This window comes from Mandrillus leucophaeus, unplaced genomic scaffold, assembly GCF_000951045.1.
Source record: "Mandrillus leucophaeus isolate KB7577 unplaced genomic scaffold, Mleu.le_1.0 Scaffold80, whole genome shotgun sequence".
Taxonomy (NCBI): domain Eukaryota; kingdom Metazoa; phylum Chordata; class Mammalia; order Primates; family Cercopithecidae; genus Mandrillus; species Mandrillus leucophaeus.
This window is the reverse complement of record NW_012108697.1, coordinates 5,798,848-5,812,178: the sequence shown is the minus strand read 5'-3', so window position 1 is coordinate 5,812,178 and position 13,331 is coordinate 5,798,848. Positions and strand designations below refer to the sequence as shown.

General features: G+C 37.8%; 1 protein-coding gene across 7 annotated transcripts in view; it reads left to right on the top strand.

Annotated features, from left to right (window-relative positions):
- The window catches only part of ADD3 (adducin 3 (gamma)), a 140,593-nt gene that overhangs the window by 66,829 nt on the left and 60,433 nt on the right, over nucleotides 1-13,331 (top strand). The window contains exon 2 of one of the 7 annotated variants that reach the window (XM_011967559.1): nucleotides 12,992-13,083. The exons of the other annotated variants lie outside the window; for them this stretch is intronic. The gene's annotated coding sequence lies outside the window, so the exon portion shown is untranslated. The remainder of the gene's footprint in view (nucleotides 1-12,991; nucleotides 13,084-13,331) is intronic. 7 annotated transcript variants of the gene reach the window in all.

Below are 13,331 nucleotides of genomic sequence, written 5' to 3'. Positions count from 1 at the left end.
GGTGGTGGTTTCTGTGTGTGTCCCCTTAATGCTAATTGATGTTGAAAGTCTAAATGAGAGAGGATTGACTAGAGTCAGCTTTCCTTTGGGAAAGCAGAATGATAGCATCTTCAAGAAGTGCTTTTGCCAAGGTATAAAGCAAATAGGTACTGTACTTCATAAACACTTCTACAGTGCACATAAGTGCTGAAATAGATGAAATCCAGGTGCTTGTAGAGGAAGGAATGTCCATTTGCACGGAGACCTAACTTAACAAATGGACTGAATAATTAAGGGATATTTGCTTTTCTTTTGTATTGCTGTATGATCTTTATCTGGGTACCATAACCATCCTTGTAAATTTCTAGTCTGAGATACATTCTTCACTAGACCTGTTATAGGATATTAGAATTGTATGAAATCTTCAAAGGGCATCTAATTCAGTCCTCTCATTTTCACTTGAGCAAGGTGAGGCCTAGAAAGACTTGAGTAACTTAACCAAAATCATTGTGTGAGTTAAAATCAGAGCTAGAACTGGCACTAGAACCTAGTTCTGCTGACTACTAGATTTTTACTGTTAATGCAAATTGGCCAGGCATGGTGGCTCACACCTATAATCCCAACATTTTGGGGTTCCAAGGCAGGAGGATCACTTGGGCCCAGGAGTTCGAGGCTAGCCTGGGCAACAGGAGGAGACTCCATCTCTACAAAAAATAAAAAATTGAGGCCGGGTGCAGTGGCTCACGCCTGTAATCCCAGCACTTTGGAAGGCCAAGGTGGGTGGATCACCTGAGGTCAGGAGTTCAAGACCAGCCTGATGAACATGGAGAGACCCTGTGTCTACTAAAAAAAAAAATACAAAATTAGCTGGGTGTGGTGGCACATGCCTGTAATCCCAGCTACCCAGGAGACTGAGGCAGGAGAATCGCTTGAACCCGGAAGATGGAGGTTGTGGTCAGCTGAGATTGTGTCATTGCACTCCAGCCTAAGCAACAAGAGTGAAACTCCGTCTCCAAAAAAAAAAAAATTAGCTTGCGTAAGGGTGTGTACCTGTGGTCCCAGCTACTTAGGTGGCTGAGATGGGAGGATTGCTTGAGCTCAGGAGGGTCAGGGCTGCAATGAGCTGTTATCACACCACTGCACTCCCACCTGGGCAACAGAGCAAGACCCTGTCTATAAAATAATACAAACCTACCTTTATGTATTTGAAAGTATGAAATGTACCCCCAAAATTTTCAAAATGGTAACCGATTTTAATAAGTTAGTGAAGAAGACAAAATTAGTTTTTTCTAGGGATCTTCCAGCCTTTGCTCTTAAATAACGTATCAGAAAGTAGCATTCTATCAGCAGATATGTTTCCATATCACATTCTCTATCAGATTCTTAAACTATGAGATAAAACAGTATTAGGCAAAAGTAGCATAACATGGATATAAAATTTCTATTACACTGAGAATTCAGAAAATTCTCTTAGGACAAGATTGGATAGGGCAAGATTGTGTAACCCTGAAATATGTTAGTCTTGAACAGATATTTCAGGATCTGTTCTGATTATCTCTGCCCAGCAAAAAGATTGTGATTAAGGGAAAAAATACTTCTTAATTATTTGTTGTGGGTTAGTGGTTACATGCAGGTTTTTGTTTTCATTTTACATAATACAGTTTTGAACAATGTCTTCATTTAATGACTAGAAGGCCTAATTTAGATTTTAAGTGTTTTGTGAATGTGTTGTTAATGTTTCTTATCACTGAAAAATGGCATCAGGAGTTGAAGACGGGAGAAGCTGTTGAATTCAGACAACAGAATGCATTAATACTGTAACACTGCTGTTGGCCACAATGATTGAACATTGTGATAATTTATGCTGCACTATATATTTAAATCCATTGTATTGTTGAGGTGGAGAAGCAGAGTAAGTAGTATACTGATTTGAGACCTAAATTTTCTTGAATTTCTGTATTACGCCTCCATGCTAAGTAGTTGACATTATATGGATCATTTATATTTTGTATAGGAGTATGTATACAGCTCATATAGGAGAACTTAGATTACTTCTGATAAGAAATTGGATATGAAAATGCTTTGGTTTTGTGAGAAAGAGGATTTAACAGTGTCTCCAGAGAGCCAAGCTAACCAACAGAAAAAATGGCATCAAGTTATAAGTTCTTGCTATAGAAAGAGGGGAAGCTTTTCGTTCTTTGAAATCACTTAATTTTTTTGGATAAACTTTTAAATGCAAGTTTAACATATATATAGAAAAGTACAGAAATCATACAGTACATCTTGATGAGTACGTCTTGATATATATATATAGTGAACACCATGTGTAACCCATCTGAGTCAAGAACTAGAATGCTAGCAATACCCTGCTCTGGATTCTCAGGCATTTCCCTGCTCTCTGCAAGGTAGCCATAATCCTGACATAATTTAGTTTTGAACATACCATATTCTAAATTCAAAATTTAGTTTTGAATACCATAGAGTAGTGTTGCCTGTTTCAGGATTTTATATACATGGAATCATTCAATATCTACTCTTTTGTCTCCAGCTTCTTTTGCCCAGCATTTTTTTCCTGTGGGATTTGTCTATGTTGTTAAATGTAACAGTAATTCATTCTCTATGAACATAAAATAATTCATTTAAATGATGGTCATTCAGATTGTTTCCAGTTGGCATCTATTAAAAATAATTCTGCCATGAACATCCTTGTTGTATGGTTTTGGTGTTCATATCCATGCAACTCTTCTGAGTGTGTATTTCTGGGAGAGGAGTGGCTGGCTTACAGGGCATGTGTGTCTCCCACTTTTGCAGATAAGGCCAGTTTCCCAAAGTATTTGTACTAATTGACACAACTTGAGTTTCAGATGTTCCACATCCTTGCCAATACTTGATATTAACAGTTTTTTGTTTCTGTTTTCATTTTAGCCATACTGGTAGGTAGATAGTGGTATCTCATTATGGCTTTAATTTTTATTTCCCTTATAACTAATGATGATGTGCACTTCTTAATGTACTTACTGGTTTTTTGGATGTTCTTTTGCAAAGTGCTGTTCACGTCTTTTACTAATAGAAAAATTGGGTTATTTTTATTATTGATCTCAGTTTAAAAAGATATATTCTGGATTATCTTAAATATTAACATCCATTCTTAAATCCGAAGTTAATAGCTATCTCTTCTTTTCTTCTGAACAATGCAAGGATCTTAAAACACTCTTATTTTCTATTCTTATCTTATATGCTATTAGTAACCGGGATATGAGTTCACCTTGTTTTTAACCACCTGCCTTTGTTATTGCTATTGTTTTATATAGTATTTTTAAAATTACGTGTTTCCCAGCCTGGGCAACATGGCAAAACCTTATCTCTACAAAAAATATAAAAATTAGCCAGGGGTGGTGGCGCAAACCTGTAGTCCCAGCTATGCGGGAGACTGAAGTGGGAGAATCGCTTGAACCTGGGAGGCAGAGGTTGCAGTGAGCTGAAATCTTGCCACTGCACCCTAACCTAGGCGACAGAGCAAGACCCTGTTTCAGGAAAAAAAAAAAAAATTACAGATTTCTTCACCCACTGTTGTTTCTTTCATCCCAGCCTGCCCTTCCAGTTTTAATTTCTTTCTTCCTGGAATTTGCCCTTTAAAAGTTCCTTTAGTAAGTTTATAAAATTTTTTAGTGAGACAGTGTTGCATTTTACTCTTATTCTCCAAAAATAGTTTTGTTAGATATACAATTCCTAGACTGACATCTTCTCCCAGCAATTTGAATATATTTCTTTGTCTCATTACTTTTATTTTGTTTTCTTTTGAAGTCTGTTGCAGGTTTAATTGTCAGTCCTTTGTAGCCAATCTGTCCCTGGACCACTCTACAAAAAGTCTCTAGCCATGATTTCCTTGAGTATCTCCCCTGATCTCTCTATTTTCGCTTCAGGAACTTTGGTATGTTGGACTTTACTAAAGTCTCTTAGTGTGTGTGTGTGTCTGTCTGTCTGTCTGTCTCTCTCTCTCTCATTTTTCTTAGCCTCTCTCTCTCTTTCTCTCTTTTTGAGAAAGAATCTTACTCTGTTGCCCAGGCTGGAGTGCAGTGGCTCAATCTCGGCTCACTGCACCCTCTGCCTCCCAGGTTCAAGTGATCCTCCTGCCTTAGCCTCCTGAGTAGCTAGAATTACAGGTGTGTGCCACCATGCCTGGCTAGTTTTTGTGTTTTTAGTAGAGACGAGGTCTCACCATTTTGGCCAGGCTGGTCTCGAACTCCTGACCTTAAATGATCCACCTGTCTCAGCCTCCCAAAGTGGTGGGATTACAGACGTGAGCCACCATGCCCGACTTCTTTTAGCCTCTCTTCTGTATATTCCGTTTCTTTGTCTCTGTGCTTCGTTCTGGCTGGTTTTTTCAAGTCTGTATTCCAGTTTACTCTCTTTCCAGTTGGGTCTCATGTACTGTTTAATCCATTAAGTTTTTTCAGTTATTCAGTAGTCCTTAAAATCTGCCAGTCTTTATAGCATCTTCCTTTCTCATGCATCTAATTTTATCTTTAAAGGTTTTGAAACATGAAGAGCACTTCATGTTTCTTTCTTGACTTGGGGGTTTTCTGGATCATGCTGGTGTGTAAACCCAAATCTCAAATCTTTGTGAGTGTAGGCCTGTTGTTACAGATTAGCAAGGGAGACTTTTTCCAGTCAGTGTTCTGGAAAAAACAGATAAGGATTTTTGATTTGGGTGTTGTTTGTTTTTGAGATGGAGTCTCTTTCTGTCACCCAGGCTGGAGGGCAATGGCACGATCTTGACGTACTGCAACCTCCACCTCCGAGGTTCAAGCGATTCTCCTGTCTCAGCCTCCCGAGTAGCTGGGACTACAGGTGTGTGCCACCACACCCAGCTAATTTTTGTATTTTTAGTAGAGACGGGGTTTCACTGTGTTAGCCAGGATGGTCTCGATTTCCTGACCTCGTGATCCACCCTCCTCGGCCTCCCAAAGTGCTGGGATTACAACCACCATGCCTGGCCCTTGATTTGGGTTTTTAATTCTGTCTGTTAAGGGATAGATTTTTTTTTTTTCTTTTTGGTCAACCTTTTAACTGAGAATGAACCCTTCAACATTCTGGTTTTTTTGTGTGTGTGTGGTTCTCTGTAACAACTCCCCATCTTATGGAAGTCTGTTACAGACTTCTGTAAGCCTAGTCCACAACTTGTGATTTGAAGAAAACCTGGTTTCTAGTTATTGACTATGACTCGAAATTCTTTTGTAAATTTTAAGCGGCTTATATTTCTTTGAGATATAATTGTCTAGAATTTTTTGAAAATTCTAAAATAAGAGTATTTCCATGAGCATTTCTTACTAATGGTGTGATCTATATAATGACATTATGTTGAGAGAGGTTTGTATATTTAGATCCCTCTTTGAACTCTAGCTACAAATTTTTGTTTATAAACTGATAAGCCAAAATGTTAAAGCTACACTTGGTTGCTCTGTTCTGATTGTGTTAAGAACACGGGTCTAGGTGCACTGATTGCTTTCTGGTTTAGCAAGCACACCTTGACTTTTGTATTATGGTGAAAGCAAACACTTTTTGAATGTATAGTGCCTTTTAAAAAAATTCCTGTAGGAAGATATTAATGCTTAGAAAATAGATTTGATTAATCATCTATAAAAAAACTTGAAATACCTCACTTTTTTTTTTTCAATTTTCATTTCCTAGAGTGTAGTGAAGGCAGTAGCTGTTAAACGTGAAATCAAACAAAGAAATTTGCATCTGGAAGAAAGCCCTTCTAAAATTCTTTCTGTAGTTTCTAGCCACATGATTGAAAAATATAATAAATGTATATTATGTTATTACTTCTCATTTGCAGTTTTTTAAAACTTTAAAGCAACTTCAAAGGTGCTAACTTGGGCCTTCTTTCTTCCCTCCACCTCCCCTTTTTATTTAAAGCATCATATCATTTATTATATTGGACCAGCAGGAATGAGTTTAAAGGGATTGAGAACTGTTTCAGATTAATAACTTGGAAATAGCCCACAGGAGTCACAGTATTGCTTATCTTGGAGTAAGTTTTAAGAATCCAGCCACTGAGAATTATTTCTGTAAGCTGCCAAATTTAAAGTTGGAGTGAGGAAGGACCTTACACTGATCCACGTACCCGAAAATTCCTGTCAGTGTACTTTATGGGGATCTTGTAGTTTGAAGGATGGCGTAGTCCACAGGATAAAAAGCTTCATTATGACCGTCAATAAGTAATGTTCTGGGTTTACACAGAGTTTATATGTCTTTCCTCAAGGTTCTCAGTTTTTCATTTTCATGTATAAGGTATACATTACTTTTCTAAAATACTAACAATGCCAGATGATTTTTGCTTTGATTTGCTTTGTTTTTTCATATTCCTATGAATGATTCAGGTATTACTTCTCTGTTTAATATTTTTTAAAGTGATAGCTATTTATCCTAACTTTCTCTAGACTGGAAAAACACCCCTTTTCCTTCCCCCATTTACAGGATTGTGCAACCTTTCAGTTAAACAAAACCAAAATTGTTCACTTGCTCAGTTTCCACCCCCTTGAAATAAGCCACATAGCTCTCTATGGGTGTGGCCCAGCCTCTTCCGGCTGCCACAGTTACTTGATCACCTTATCTCATGTCATCCTTGGCTTCCTATATTGTCTGTTCATCTGCTTTCTTAGCTCCTCCTTTTCCCCCTTCCACCCAGTTTTTGTACTCCTCCTGTCACTTTCCTTCTCAGAGATTCAGAAGCAATTGTCATGAGCTTTTCCACGCTCCTCCTTTTCTCTGAATATTCTGAGGAAGTTACAGTTGGCCCTCCATTTCTGAGGGTTTCACATTCTCAGATTCAACCAACCGCAGATTGAAAATATTAGAGTAAAAATACAGAATAACAACTACTTACATAGCATTTACATTGTATTAGGCATTATAAGTAATCTAGAGATGATTTAAAGTATACAGGAGGAAGTACAAAGGTTTTATGCAAATACCACTTCATTTTATATCAGAGACTTGAGCATCCTGGATTTTGGTGGCCATGGGAGGTCCTGGAACTAATCCCTGATGGATACCTAGGGATGGGTGTACATATATACTGTCCAAAGAATTCACTGAGGATTTCCTACTCCAGGAGTAAACTCCTGAAGTGAATGTTCTGAAAGGCAAGAGGGTTTTTTTCTTTTTTGTTAAAGTTTTGATGTTGTAGGTGTGAATTCATTAGTATAAAGTACATAAATTATAGGCCTTGCTTTATATAAAGTATATGCTTCTAGAAAGTTGGCTAGTGGCTGGGCATGGTGGCTCATTCCTATAATCCCAGCACTTTGGGAAGCTGAGGGAGCTGAATCACTTGAGCGCAGGAGTTTGAGATCAGCCTGGGCAACATGATGAGACCTTGTCTCTGCAAAAAATAGAAAAATTAGCTGGGTGTGGTCATATGAGCCTGTGATCCCAGCTACTTAGGAGGCTGAGCTGGGAGGATCATTTGAGCCCGGGGAGGTTGTGGCTGCAGTGAGCCATGATCATGCCACTGTACCCAGCCTGGGCAACAGAGTGGGACCCTGTCTTAAAAAAAAAAGTTGCCTGTATCTCAATATAACATGGTTAAATGCAGGCGCGATTACTATTTAAAAGAACCTGGCAAGGAATCTTTAAATAATTTACATAAATAATCCTACCTTAATTTCTCCGTTTTAAAGGGTTTTTCCTCTCAGTTTGTGATGATTGTATATGCTATAAATGATCTGCATATTCTTCATAAAAATGGAAGATTTGTTATTTATTTGTACTTCGATGTGGAAGCATCTTAAACATTAACCCTGTGGCATTTTCTCATCAATAATAAGTTGATCAAGTGAGTGACCCAGTCTCAGCAATTTAACATATCATCCCTTTTAGCTTTAAGTATATTTAATCACCTTAGCCCATTTTTCAATCCACAAAAGTAACCTTTCTCATATATCAACAACTTTCTGGGCCAGTGAACCTCAGAACTTAAGTGCCTTACAAAACATAATGCTTATTAGTTGCTGTGTTTCCCGCCCCCCCTTCCCATCCTTTCCCGTTAAATCTACCTTCCTTATACTTGATGTCTTTAAGGATTTAAGCCCATAGGGTATAGTATACTATAGTGCCACGCTGACCATGGAATTTGTTTACTGACCTTAGTATTAACCTAGAACATTCTTATGCCTCTTTTCATGGTGACGTGGTGTCAGATTACAGTTTGACTGGCTTTCAGGATAATTAGTCTTAATTATTTCTAAGTCATTGGTTAACTCAGTGTAAGAACAAGCATTGTTTAAAAAAGAATATAAATGGCTTTTGAGTTTCTTTTCTTAGCATGCAAGTCAGAAGAGTAGAGTGAAAGCAAAAGCACATGACACAAAACTGTGTGGTTGGCTAATAGATTGTAGGCTTCCTGTAGCTTAAATTATACAAATCACTGTAAACTGTTACCCAGTGGCAATTTTGATTTCCCTTTTGTATTAGTTGTAATCTGTGATACTTTTATTTAAAGTAAAGCTATGCGTTAAAAGTTTATTAAAACATATATTGTCTTTCTGTAATCTTTCTCCTCTTCACCCCAAATATACTCATTCCTTTTAGACCAAGCTCCAGGGTAACTTGCCCTATAACCTTTCAAATAGGCTCCTTTCTCTGAATCTGTAGTATATCTATTACAAGATAGAGTGTGCTACAATTGTCTCTCCCTCTCCCCTGCCCCAACCCACTAAATTGCTGGTATTTTAGGGTCAGAGACAGTGTCGTATTCATTTCTTACATTTTCTAACATGCTACCTGTTCAATTGTAGCATGTAATAGTTCGGGAATGAATCGTTAGTAGAATAAATGTGTTTAAGAAAAAAGTAGAAAAGATATACTTGGTGAATTGATTTACCAACTTAGAATTTAAATATAAATTTAAAAAAATCTAAAATCAAAGTAGATCATGTGATCAGTACAGCTGTAGGTTGCAGAGAATAAATTGATACTCTACACTTCACTAATGTTTGGGAGCAGTATGTATGATTCTATAAACTGAAATCCCTCTAAAATGTACAGAAGAGATACATTTACAGACTAGTTTTGTTTTTGTTTTCATTACACGTATCATGCTACTGAGTATGTAGCAAATCTATCAACCATCCAGTGGAAAAACACATTAAGATACTTTAAGGCAGGCAGAGTTATGCGGGGGTTGAAGGACAAAGATTTGGGGGGTAGGGGTGCAGATATCCAAACCTGTCTCTTGGTCTGTCTTGGAAAAAGCTTACTTATCATATCTGAGGACCCTTAAAGCATTAATTTTTGAGGGTGGGATGTGGCTCTTGTCATATACAGGCAACACAAGCTCTAGAGCTAGATCTCAGAGAGGCTGAGATTGTTAGTAGGCCTACACATCATGTGTTTTTTTTGTTTTGTTTTTAGTTTTTTGTGATTTTTTTTTGAGGGGGAGTAGGGGGCTGGGAGGAGCCAGCTGTGCCTCCTACCTATCCAACAGCAGTGTTTGAAGCTAAGTGCTTGAATTTGGTTTTGGAGGATAATTTTAGAGAAACATCATTGATAAATACTTAAATTTCCCAAGTTAAAAAAAAAAAAATTGGGGGAATGGCTTTTACTGGGTAAAGTATTTGAAACTTAAAACATATTTTTCCAAGTAAAGAGATGTCTCATAGTTGGAAAAAGCAATTTAAAAATGCCTACAGAGCCCTGTATCCTTGGATGGAACAGCTCAAAGCAAAAGTAACATTTTTAACAAATTGCAGGGGGGAGGGTTTCAGTCCAACAAAATAAAAAGGCTCTTTAGGTCTGCTGTAGAACATTGTACTTATAATCAACACTAATGTATACTTAAATTTAAGAGGGTAGATCTCATGTTATGTATTCTTACCACAGTTAAAAGTTATACCTCAAAGATTTAGAAAGTAAAAACAAATTGCATGTGTCATGAATATTTTGTATATTGTGGCTATATTTCATTTTGTTTTTACTTGTTTTCTGTTCCGTTGTAGAACTTTTTCCCAAAACAAATTATTCATGATTGCAGATTTAAGGCACAAATAGATTTATTCTTCACTTTTTATTCTGTGCTTTTTTCTTTTTCATGTAGTCTGTGTCTTCAGGAGGTGTTAATAAAATGCATAGTTTTCATAACTCTTAGCCATCAATAGAGTCAAAGCCATATTATGTCTTTCTACCTCTAGTTTGGCAACCTTGGAGATACAATACAACCTCACTAGTTTGGTTAATTTTTGTTTTAAATGGGGATCATGCCTAATCTTTAGACCTAATGACTTACTGAATTTCAACCTCAGCTTTAATAAGATGAACTTATCAATCATTGTAGGTTATGTCGTGTACATTTTTTATCCAGAAAAAGCCTATTTTGAACATTAACCATATTTCACTTATCCCCAACCTTGCCTTTTCTATAATTCTTCCTTTTTAAGTCTTGGATTACCTGTTTTAACAAATAACCATCTATCAAATATTAAATAGACAAGGGACATTATTTACCATGTATATTATTTATTTATTTTTATTTATTTATTTTGAGACGGAGTCTTGCTCTGTCGCCCAGGCTGGATTGCAGTGGTGTGATCTTGGCTCACTGCAAGCTCCGCCTCCCAGGTTCACTCCATTCTCCTGCCTCAGCCTCCCGAGTAGCTGGGACTACAGGTGCCCGCCACCGCGCCCAGCTAATTTTTTTGTATTTTTTTTTAGTAGAGACGGGGTTTCACTGCATTAGCCAGGATGATCTCGATCTCCTGACCTCGTGATCTGCCTGCCTCGGCCTCCCAAAGTGCTGGGATTACAGGCGTGAGCCATCGCGCCTGGCCCTAGTTTTCTTATCTGTAAAGGAGGCATCATAATAGTACTACCGATAGGGTTGCTGTGGAAGTTCATGGAATAAGTATGTAAAGTGCACTGCGTAGCAGTCTGAATTATTCCAGTGGCATTTTAACTGCTTAGCAGCATTTAGATCTCTGAGGACACGCAAGTTTACACAGTTGGTTTTTAATCTTTTTAATATTTCATGCATTTTACTCTGATCATCTCCTTGCCCCCTATTTTTCTGTCATTTTGCTTTCCTTTTTGGAGAGTGTTCATCCTTAGTTGTTTTGTTTTTAATCATAACTAAATGCCTATTACTCAGGCATAACCATTCCACACTTAGGGATGGTTTCAGTGGGCTAAGCTCTAAGCTCTGTGTTATCTTTTGGAATACAAAGGTGATCCCAGCTGAGTAGAGGAACCCATGGAAGCAGCCAGCTTCCCCACCCCAGACTAACATGAATTTAAGTAACCTGATTTAAACAGTTTAGACCTTTTTTTTCTTAGCCAGTCTTGTAGTAGGTGGAGAGGTTACTTCCCATAGACATTTCAAGCTAGACTGAATGTCCCACAGAGCTGAAGCTTGCCAAGCAAAGCTCATCTCTGTGGCTGTTTTAAGTCACTAATAGTTATACCACGTTTCTAGAAGTTGGTGTCACCATCAGCCAAAAATTAAACTCCTCTCCTCCTTTCCCCTCCTCCCCTCCCCTCCCCTCCCCCAACCCGATATATCCTTGACCAGATGATGTTTGTTCAAAAGGAAAAGCCCTTTTTTTGGTTTTGTGCTTTAATTTTAGTCTACCACATGTTTGAGATGCCTAGTAGTTCCTTAACAAATCAAACTTCATGACTTCAGGATTCATAGCACTTTAGTTGGAGACAGCTTCTCATTGTGCTGGTTTGATTTCTGGCACTTGAAAACATCTCCATTTGGAAACTTATGGAATGTTTCTTTTACTCCCCTATTTGGAGTAGACAGTTTGTCTTCTCTTCATTTATCAAGCCCTAGACCCTAGTGGTGCCCAGAGTGGGTGTCCTATCTATGTTGTATTTGAGAATGTACAGGTTTTAGGAGTGCGTGAACTCTTGTACAGCTGATGTTGATTGGAGGGCAAAAGGGGAAGGGGAAGGCCCTTAGGACAATGAATTCAGTCATGGAGCTACCTCATTTCCTCTTTTTTTTTTCTTAAACAAAGCTAAAATATGTTTTCAATTATTTTGTTTTTAAAATGCCATCTTTTTTCGCTGACTTTCATAACAATAATGGCAAGTCATGTATTGAAAATACAATATGAAAAAATGACGTTTTACACAATTTAAATCAAACAAATATTTGAAATAAAATTGGAATTGGAGGACAGGGAGAGAAGGGGGATAGCACACTTCATGAGTTGCATACAAGCCCATACTTCAGTTGTTAAGCCTCTGGCACTCAGTATAGTATTTTTATTTAAAATCCACAAAACAGAGTTAGCGGGGAGGGAAGGAGAAATTTCATTGCTTCAAAGTTACCCTAGAAGATTGGATCTGTAAATTTACATGAATCCCTGAAACAGGCATGTATGTGAGTGCCAAATAGTATCAGGACTAACCAAGAAAAACTTGCTTTTCTGCATGACTGTGGTGAAAGCATTGGTTCCCAACAACTTTCACATTTATAAGGATTTTTTAAAGGGACTACACATTGGGCAAGTAGCTGTGTAGTCCAGAGTATTGGCTGGATTTAACATAGAGCATGTGGATTCCTAAGAATGTCACACCTTGTCTATGCCAATAAATCAGAGTGTCTATTCTTGATACTAAATCTGATATTATTGGCAGATTTTCTCCTTTATTGGAAGGGTAATATTCAGAAGGGAGAATATTTTTTATGTGTTTTGCTCTGTGATTGGGGTGTTTGTGTGTGTGTGTGTGTGTGTTTTGCTATGAAATAATACTGGCAAGTCCCAAGAAAACTAGATCTGGATTTCATTTTGTCTCTTCAACTCTGTGTGATCTTGCGCACATTCCTGACATGTTACAAACAGCTTGTGTCTCTGAATGTGCAGTATCAGTTTTCAGTGGTGAAAGCCCCGAAAGGAAACAGACTGATTCTTCCATGCACAAACAGCTGGGCAGTTGTGGATGGAATTAATTGCTGATATATATTGGCTGTGTTTTTCTTCTCTTGTCATTTCCTTTGCAGCTGTGAAAGTGAAGTTTGACTTGAAAACACATTCTGCCAGTGCAAATCCAAAAAGTATCAAGACAGGATTCTTCTACTATAATAACCAACTGGTAACTTTGAATTGTTAGTTTGAGGGGGAGATGAGGAAGAGCTAAGAGATGGCAGCAGGTGATTCATAATTACATTGATGGTTGAAAAAATAAATCAGGCAGTTGGACTATGAGAAGAGTATGTTGGAATGGTTAATTTGTCATGTGGCAAGAGTGACCTCATAATCCAACAAAGGCAAGATCAATCAACAGCCCCTCACTAGGGTCCTGAGAGAGGATGTTCTAAGCCATCTCTCAAAATATTGAAA